The 10,527-nt window shown below is 43.7% G+C and overlaps 1 pseudogene; it reads left to right on the top strand.

Annotated features, from left to right (window-relative positions):
- The first annotated feature begins 3,466 nt into the window (after nucleotides 1-3,466).
- The window catches only part of LOC112078587 (protein FAM13A-like), an 18,972-nt pseudogene continuing 11,911 nt past the window's right edge, over nucleotides 3,467-10,527 (top strand).

The following is a 10,527-nucleotide window of genomic DNA, read 5'->3' on the forward strand; positions in this document are numbered from 1 at the left end:
ACAAACAAGTCTTTCTTTTGCTTTTAGCTATAATGCCTACAGTACTGTACTGCTTAGTACCCTGCCGCAAAAGACATTTCAAACTTTCAAAGGGATCTTATTTGGTTGGATAAAAGCTTGGACATCATGTAAATTTGAGCACCCCCCTCCAAAAAAACAAAACTTGACGCTTACTTGGTGGAGATTCTGATTTCTTGCATCTGTATAATATTGTGAAAATCTCAGGATTGTATTGTAGTAATAATGGATCACAAAAATGTGGGTGAAGGGGGTTATTGCTCGTTCAGTAGACACACGACAAATCAGATGCACTACAGCTGTGTGTGTGTGTGTGTGTGTTCTAGCGTGCGTGTCACTTGTGGCTGTGTAAAGCCTCCTCATCCAATGTGACGCTACCCTCCCAGACGAGCCCCTTCTCTCCACCTGTCTGTGTCTTCTGTCATTACCACCCAGCCTCATCCTCCTAAAATCCACCATGTGTTTGTGTGTAGCCTGTCTATAAAACCCCTAACAAACAGATTAACAATGGAAAGAACACCCCCTGTGGGACAAATCCAACCCCAAAGCCTGAGCACAACATTGTGGAACGTTCAGATAGAAATATATCTAGTAGAACAGATATGTCTTTCACTGACATTTAGAGTAAAGGAATCTATCATATATTTGCTATATATTTATTCATACAATTTCTATCTGCAATGCTGAATGCTGTACCCTCGGTCTCCCTCTGCATCACTCTACCCAAGGCGACTAGTGTATGATGTAATGTGATCAGTTAGTGAGTTGTGCTAGGATAAAGCGATTATAGTACAGTAGTTATGTACAGTCAGTGATGGCAGTGATATTTACAGCCGAGAGGTAAGTGCGTCGCCGCGGTCAAGCTGTTCTCATGTCTACTAGTGGAGTCTGGGTTAATCCTGAAATGATTGGGACTGGATTACAGATGTTTATATTCTGTTGTGTGTAGTATTTTCCATGAGACTTGTTGATAGAAACATTTCCTGAAAATGGTAATTAAACGTTTTTTAAAAACAGTAATACAGTGTATATATACAGTACCAGTCAAAAGTTTGGACACACCTACTCATTCAAGGGTTTTTCTTTATTTGTACTATTTTCTACATTGTATAATAATAGTGAAGACATCAAAACTATGAAATAACACATATGRAATCATGTAGTAACCCAAAAAAGTGTTAAACAAATAAAAATGTATTTTATATTTGAGATTCTTCAAAGTAGCCACCCTTTGCCTTGATGACAACTTTGCACACTCAAGGGTGGCTACTTTGAAGAATCTCAAATATAAAATATTACACTTGTTTGGTTACTACATGATTCCAACTGTGTTATTTCATAGTTTTGATGTCTTCACTAGTTTTCTACAATGTAGAAAATAGTAAAAATAAAGAACAAACCTCGAATGAATAGGTGTGTCCAAACTTTAGACTGCTACTATATATCATATCGTTTTATATCGTTTTTATTGTCATTCTTACAGCAATGTGATCATTAACTGCAATAAGGATGATGATTAATGTGATCATTAACTGCAATAAGGATGATGATTAATGTGCCTGAAAAAGATTGAATCAAACCTATCATTAGCTCGTCCATGTGTGAAACGTGATTTGATCACATTACATTTCTAGTCCTTTCTCTGTATAACCTCTAATGGGGCGATGCTTTGAAAGTATTTGATTAAATTGTCCTAATTTGYATGTCAATKACCCCTTTGGTGGTATCAAGGGCGACTAGTTTCAGTGCCCGAAAGAGATCTGCATTGCAGAAATGACATCAGGTGAATTGTTGTGTAAGAAGTGTGCTTTGAAACAGTTAAAGAAAAAGAGGGCACAGAACACTTGAGAAAATGTTTTGTAGCTGTGTTGTCCTTCTTTTGACGTCTTTGACCCCAGTCCATCTCAAGGTAATCAGCTCTTGCTTCACAACTTCAGATGTAGTCAATAGGTTACTATTGTTTGACCTAACAGCCTGGTAATGGCCCCATATCAATCATATGAACCTAAATGAGTTGATTGATTGGGGTTGAACGGTAGTTGTTTTCCTTCTGAAGTGTTTGTTTGCTTGTGTTCTGTAACATGAAGTGCTTTTGAATCTGAGAGTCTCTCGCTTTTTTTTTAGAACTCGGGTTAGATTACCTTTGAGGGTGTCCTGTTACACACCGTGTGTGGGTTTCTAGCTAACCACGCATGTGCGCAAAACACACACACACATCACACACACACAACACACACACACACACACACAACACACACACACACACACACACACACACACACACACACACACACACTGTGTGGCCGCAGTTCACTTTCCCAGTAAACAATGAACAGTATGCTCCTTGACTGAAGGTAGGAAAGGAGAGATTAAGAGCGAAAAGGAAGGACATTTTGAGATTCAGATTCAGAGTGTTTAAATGTCCGTTTTTACATGGTCTATGGTCCCCAGCGTTGGTCAGCTGGGTGTCTGGGACAAATTCCCACTATCAGTCACATTAAAGCAATTTGCCAGTCAACAGCTGAGAGCACTTGATAACTCCCTATCATTGGCATTACAGTAACATTCACCTTTCCACCCCCCAGTTATACCACTACCAGTAATCATACACAACACCCCCCAATGGCAGTTCATTTTATAGGTGGCATTTATGAGGCTGGGGCAGTTTAAATCCCTGATCTGTTCCTAAAATAACTCTGTCCCACGCCTAGGCAGAGGCTAGAGGGGAAGTGAGGGGAAGCTAGCCCCCCCCCTCAGTTTTAGCAAAAAGTCCTGTCTGTTTTTGGACGCACGCCCTGCCTGCATGACCCACCATCTCAATTCACATTCGGTAATGTTGAGGGATTGTTAACGTTTTGCTAGGCTGGCATCTGATAGGATGTTTGAGTGCTATGGTCAAGAAGCTTCCATTTGGTTGTGCATTGAAAGGGCTAAGAACGGGGGGATATTGAAAGAGTAGACGTACAACGACAGAGATAATGGTATTTGCAGATAAGGGGGGAGGGAAGGTGAAGAGGGTAGAAAATGATTGGGAGAGAGGGGGGGATTCGGAAGAGGGAAAGAAAAACGATGGGGAAAGAGAGCACAGGAAGGAGGAAAGGCGAGAGTGGTAGCCTAAAGAGGGAGGGAGAACTCCTCCAAGGCAAGGATGTCTTTCTGCAGCAGAAGAGAGGGGAAAAAATCTCAGCTGGCGTCTGGCGAATAATCTGCTTGCTTTTCTTTGCCATACCTCTTTCTCTCCTCCTCCTTCTTTTCCTCCTCCTTCCCCCTCCTTTCTCCCCTCCCTTCTGCTCTGGGCTACTGTGAGACAAATCACTCCAAAGGATCAGTGCATATGCACAGAGAGAGAGAGAGAGGAAGGGGTGGGAACCCAGAGGGAAAATGGAGGGGCATGAAACCTCATACACACACACACACACACACAGACACGCCGGTGGACCAATCAGGAGTGTTGTCACACCCCTGCAAGGGCTGTGGTAGGTGGGCCAGGCAGAGGCAGTGTATGGCTGAACTTAAGGACCATGCTCACTCCAGCCCTTGTTGTTTTGTGTCTCTCATGGTTGTGCAGACACGACTCAGTAGTATGAAGATCCAGGAGCTGCCTAGTAGCTGTGAAACAGCCGACAGGAGGGGGTCATCGGCGGAGTTCGGACCAGGAATGTGGCGAGGACGTACCCCGCTTGGACCTGTCAGCGCTGACCGACGATAACAACTGGGGAGGTAAATCTTGAGTCCAACCCCCCCCCAGCCTTTCTTCCCCTCTCCACACACTCCTCAGTCCTTCCTTCCTTCTAGGCAGCACATGGGTGTCTGGGTGGCAGCTGCAACCCTCCTGCTCCCTCTCCTCTTGTTGTGGTGGCTCCTTCTGCGTCTTCAAGAAGATTTATGGACTCAGATGCTCTTAAAGTCTCTCGGCTTTCTATATCTGGAGAAGCTGCACCGTTACTGAAGGCGTTGTGCTTGTGTACACAGCTTGGCGCAGCATATTGCATTTAGATGGCAGATCTTTTTATTGCCTTTTTGACAAATGTGCCTCCTGTTTCATCAGACCACATGGAGTTTTTTTGTTTACAAGTGATGGGAACAGCATAGCATATTGTGTTGTACGTGCTGCTACCATGAGTTATTGAAGAGTGAAAGAGTGAGTATTTACAGTTTGCACATGCTGCTGGCATGTTTCGCCTTTGGTTGGCAGTTATTGTGCAGTTGTGTGGTTGTGAATAGCTTCCAGATTGCTTACAACAATCATTAAAGGGGAAGATTACAGGTGAAAAATACTGTACTGTTTAAGGGGCGTTGAGGTTTTATCTTTTCTTAAAGGGATTGACATTGATCTTGTTTGATATGGTCTGGATGTATTGTCTTCCCATTGATATTGCAAACGCTCCTGGCATTTCGTTTTTTAAGTGCGTATGGTGTGTGTGTGTGTGTGCCTGCATGATTAGATTAACCCTAGGAACAATAAGTTGTGTGTGTGTGTGGTGGTGTTCATTAAGGTTGGATTTCAACTCTGCACATGGCATTGGATGTAAGCAATGACGTGTCTATTTGTTTATTCATGCCAAGGTATCGAATCTCATTGGTCATGCATAGTTTATACAGAAATAGACAGAGGTATTCTATTATTCATTAGTCTATCATGGGCATGTCTGCTTGMTTTTTTTTTMWGTGAAAGKAATGTCASTCAAAAAGGACCTTGGCGAGATTTTCGCAGCCATTCAAAATGTTCAATATGTTTGTTAAATAACTGTAATACAGCGGATTTCGGGGGATTAAACCATGTCAGAAAAGAGTTTGATATTAGAAAATAACAATTTTATTTTAGTTTCTCTGTAAGCTTTAAATCCATGGTGCAACAATTATTAGCAGCATGTTGTTGAGTGGGATTGGAGTATCAGGAAGGAAAGGCTGTTAGATGCTGCACAACTTGTCTGATTGTTTTTGTGAGKGATTGCGTAAGAAAGGTCGGAGGTGGGTGGAGTTTGAAAAAGTGTGTTTTTGTACACTAGCGAGACTGAATGCAGAGTTGTTAGATTGCTTATGTTTGTTTGCACAGGGCAAGTTACCTGAAAGAAGTCCACTTGCAGTTTCAGACTTGAAGGGACATGCATGGGCACCATTTTTTATAGTAACTTGAATATTGGAAACMAAATAATTTCCTGCGTGGTTGCTCGGTGCAGGCAGCAGTCATGCCCAACCCAAACTGCCTAACCCCAATGGAAATAGGTCACACCTTAAGGAAAATATTGTTCAAACATTTCCTTTGGACTCAGTATTTCTTCCAACTCAAACAGCACTGTTTGTCTTGAATTGTGTCTCTAGTACAGTACAGTACCAACGGAGCAAAAAGCACTCAGACGCCCTCTAGTGGTCGGGATTGAGACATGTTTGTCCTATTTAGCTAAGGAGCACTGTGTAAGCCTGGTGCTTAGTCCTTGTTCGCTCCAAAGTGAGTGTGATAGACAGATAAATATTCAGGTAGTGTCTGTCTGCATAGAAATGCTAACTTATGCAGTCAGTCAGGGCTGCAGCCAATGTGGGTTTGGTGTTAGGGGTTTTGGCAGTGCAGGCAGCGCGTGTGTGTGTACACACACGCACATAGTGTGTGTTTTCTGGAGAAAGAGTGAGAGGTATCACCAGGTGTTGTTCTCTCACAGCCAGGAATGGAGGGATGAGGAGAGGTGAGGGAGGACAAAAACAGACGTTGTTTTTAAGTCACATTCTGCGTGTTACCTGGCACAAAAGAATCCCATGCTACAGGAGGTACCTTCTTAAAGGCATAATGCTTTAGACTCCTCTGAGCTACTGAGAGTTACAACTCCCAGGGGAGTGCTTATGATTGACCGTGACATGGCGTTCCCATATCACAAGAAGCATTTCTCCTAGACGCAGGCAAGGCAATCAGAACGCTTGGATCTTTTGAAGCCAGAGAAGAGCAAGGCTAGTCAGAGCTTGGGTTTTGAGTGTTTGATTAAACAGCAGTGAACTTGAGTGATGTTCGGGGTCTTTTTTGTCTGGCAGTAGGTCCTTTCTCTCCCCTTTAAATATAGAGCCATGAGACTAAGAGCGTTTTTGTTATGCATAAGGTAATCTATAAGTACCTGTGTCCTGCAGAGGGGGTAAGCAGGGAAACAGATGAGGTTGTTGCAATAGGAATGGATGAGGTAGTGATGGTTGGGACGGTGGATGGTACAGTGGCATGAGACCTTTTACCCAGTGCAGCCTGTGCCAACTACAGTCATGGTGACAGATATGTGCTGTGTGCCAGCCCCACGTACATAGAGCTAGTTAGAGTAGAGGACTTGTCTACTACTGTGTAATGTCTCTGTCATTGGGAATGATGCACTATGATTCTCATTTCACCTTTCGCATGCAACAGAGTGACCGGGCTGGATCTTATCTTCTTTTCCTCCCTCCATCTCGTCTGTTCTTATCACCTTATTTTTCTCTCTTCCTCCAGATTGCCCATTCTTTARCGCCCCTTTCCTTGATTTCAAAAGTGTTTTCCAGTCGAGTTATTATGAGGGTAAGTGGCATTCTGGCATTGGAACCGGGACTTGTCTTGCCTTGATACAAATAACCCATTAGAGACAGAACAGAGAGGAAAAAGGCCAAATGCCTGTTGCATGACCTTTTACTACTGCATGGCAACATCACTACAGTGTATGGCAACATCATTAAACAGTGATTGGGCATATTCTGCTCCCAACCAATCACATCCCAACCTTTAGGGGCATGACAGCATGGCATACCTCAACTACAATGGGCTAGATGCTGTGCTGGTTGATTTAAAGACCTCATTTGAAATTCCATGGTGAATGCCCTATCGGCTGCTTGGCTGTGTAAGCTGACATAATAGGTTAAAACACGTTGAATTGTTTGAGAGGTTGACCTGYTGCTCACTGTCATCTAGTAAACCCATAAGTAGCAGTGTTGATTGGATACATTGTGTGAGGCAACCTTCTGCCTAGGGAGACTAGGCTACTGCTCCCGCGCCTCCCGCGCCCCAGGCAGTCCCGACATGCCTTGAAAGACCGTGTAAAACCGCACGTAGTCCTATAGTAGCATACCGCGCACACACTAAGTACCTTCCAAGCCAGCACCTCCATGACCCGAGCCATACTTCATAGCCTAAGTCTCAGTTATGTAATTTGTGTTTATGAATTATTATCGGGGTGACAGTTGTCCTTTTTTTGTAAACAAACTCAGATCGTTGGTCAGTATTAGACAGCTACTGGTATGTAGTTACAATATCTAAGGAAAACCTAGTACTTACTATTATAAAAAATGCATTTTACAAGTCGAGTTAGCTATGAACGTTACAGCAGTAAAATGTAATTTAATTTACAGTCACAACTATACTGCGGTATATGTATAGCGCCTTTATCTGCTTTATCACTACAGTGCAAACACTCGTCTGGAAAATTCGCAATCAAAAGTTGCAACTGTAAACTCAACATCTAACATCTAAGAGAAAAAATTATAGTAGACAGCTAAGTCTACATATTTGCTAGCAATGCGCGTTGGCTTGCCAGCTAACAAACTGCCTTATAGCAGCAGACAGCTAACGTTAGCTGGCTGTCGTGATTATCACGTCTATGGTGGTGCCTTCGTAATTCCTCTGGCAACTACTCCGATTTCAGAGCACTCTCGTCTGAGTTTGCAGAGCGCAGAAATACTGATGAATTATGAACGCTCAACACTCGTTGAATATGGCTGGTGTCAGTAAACGTCGGCAAAAAACATCGTAATTAAATTGTTGCCAGCAGTTACCAACGCTCCGGATAACATAAATTCAGCCTAACCAGCTCTGCTAGGGCGAAAAAAAATTGTCAGAAGGATGTTCTCTCGTTTATGTCTGGAAGTAACTAGCAAGCTAGTTAACTTTAGCCAGTTAGCGTGAGTGCTTGACAGCCGTTGTGAGGTCAGAACGCTCCGATCAATCCTACTCCTCCGCCAGAGCGTCCAGTGTGCGCTCTGAACGCTACGAGAGCCGAAACGCTCGGAATTTACGAACGTCCAGAGCACACACGAGTGCATTCTGGCACTCTAAAGTAATTTACGAACGCACCATGTATACCCTATAACACGGTCCAGATACCAAGTTGTTAGGCTACACACTATAGGAACATATTCTCAATCCCTTAGGAATGAAAATCGCACACAATTCCTTTAATTCAGAAACTCAAGAAGGCAACATGAAAGCACTTGTTACAGACCTCTGTTTTCAAATATGTGCTGCTGCGCGTCATCAACTGTAGCAAAGACAGAAAAGACGGACCGACAACCAGGAGCCAATATTAACCGTTACATGCATTTGTCAGCTAAAGATGCCACTACTTTTATTCTGTATAACTCAACTCGTTTATAATATTGAGATATACAGTAGATATTTGTATTGTTGGGTGTTGCTGTAGTCGGATGGATCAGAGGAACGGATAGGGTTCCACAGTTATCACAACCACAAAGCAAAATCGGCTACAGTGGTAACTAGTGACGACCAGCAGATAGGCCTATGTGCGCGAGAGAATATCAAACAATATGCGTCAAAATTACCCGGGGAAATTCGACCTGCGATTTGTAAGCAAAACTGTTGTAGGACTACTATTGGTAAAAACGTCATTTTGGTCACTTTGAAGTGACACAAATGGCAAATTAAGCTTTTATCTATCCATTTTGAGAAATGTAAACCAACAAAAAAAAATGCTGTTTTATTTGGAAATTCGAACCCAAATCACTTCCCATATGAGCCCCAATCCGCCCCCCTTCTTAGAAAAACATGCATGTGCAGCTACAGGGTGTGTGTGTGTGCACGTGGGTGTGCATGTGTTCAAAGAGTGATTCCTGAATTCTGATGCTTCTAAATGTTTACATTGGTGATATGGAAACCTGACGTTGTTATTGCTCTCACCTTCCCTTCTGGCTATGTTACCTCTCCAGTGTGCAGTGTAGCCTACATGGTCTCCGTTTTCCTGTGGTACAATACCGTGGTTTCTCTCACGTCCACACAAACGCACGTGCAGGCAGCTACATACACAGTCAGTAGAACAATCCTTGGCTGAGTGTTGTATTTACAATGCTGTTGTGTGGTGGTGGCTTAGGCTATGTGAAGTGAAGCCTTCCCTCCTCTCCTAGCAACAACAGCCTGTGTGCTCCACTGATCTGTGATACAGTACAAGTCCTGCTGTCGGTACAATGCCGTGGTCTTTCTCTCTCTCACTCACATACACAGTCCAACAATATTCTTCCTAGTCACTCTCCGTATAGCCTGGTCCCATATCTGCTTGCGCTGTCTTGCAAATTGATGACAACGACCATAGGAATTGTGAAGACATCACAAACCGATATGGGACAAGGCTAACTCTGGAGTCACAGCCATTCCATTCCTCTACCAGGGAGGCCATGGCTCCTGCATTATCCCAACCAGAGGCATCAAAGAGCAGTCCAATTTATGTATAGCTTGGGATTGGGATGGTCAGAGACATCTGCATGGTTATTTTCACCACAGTGTAATTAGTGGCGAGTCGGAGTGGACTCTGGCTAACCCACTTTTAGTGTGTGTGTGTGTTTCATGGAGGTTCTGTCATTATCAGACTAACCTGTGTTATTTTCTGTGTGCTCCACAGAGCCAGTCCCGGCCTACTCGTCGTGGCAACGGGAGAGTATGGACAGCGAGGAGGCGTGCATTTCGCCCCAAGTGGGGGGCCGCCTGATTCGCCAGCTGATTGAAGAGGACAGCGACCCCATGCTGTCCCCCCGTTTCCACGCCTACGGTCATTGCCAGCAGTACATAGATGACACCGAGGTGCCACCCTCGCCGCCCAATGCACACCCTTTGCCAGGTGAGGAACCAACATGGACTTACAGTACTGTTGACTTTGGGGACTGAGTAGTGTGTGTGTGTGTAGGTTTGTTTGTTGTGACTGAGTATGTGTTACTGTTTTTGTGGCACTGTTTTATTTACAAAGATATGGGAGTCAATAATGTGTGATTAGATGTGTGTTCATGCATGTGTGTTTTTACAATGGGTGGTCATCAGATTGTGTGTTTAGAGTAAAGGCGTGTGCAACGTCCAACGTGACTCTGTGTCCATAGCAACAGGCAGTCCTCTATTTCTATGGCTGTGTCTCTATCCTGCAGTCGGAGAAGGAGTTCCTCTCTGGGCTCCTGCGGTGACGACGACCAGCAAGAGCTGACCTCAGTCCAACTCTCCAAGAAGATCCACGGTCTCAAAGGAAGATCCACAAGTACGAGGAGAAGTTTGAGGAGGAGCGCAAATACAGGGTAAGTAGTAGACCCTCTGTAGCTGAAACATTGGACAGCAAGGAAAAATGAGTGAGCCACTTTCTGATTGATTTCTAAAGTAGCTACAGTATATCAGAGAAGGCAGGGCAGCACAACTAGCTTATTAGGAGATATAGCAAAGGCATCCTAAGAAATGCACAGAAATATAAAATGCCATTTATAAGACACGACTGGCTTCCTTCAAAGTAAACATGATTAGAGAGT

The sequence above is a fragment of the Salvelinus sp. IW2-2015 genome, unplaced genomic scaffold (assembly GCF_002910315.2).
Source record: "Salvelinus sp. IW2-2015 unplaced genomic scaffold, ASM291031v2 Un_scaffold5911, whole genome shotgun sequence".
Classification (NCBI taxonomy): Eukaryota; Metazoa; Chordata; class Actinopteri; order Salmoniformes; family Salmonidae; genus Salvelinus; species Salvelinus sp. IW2-2015.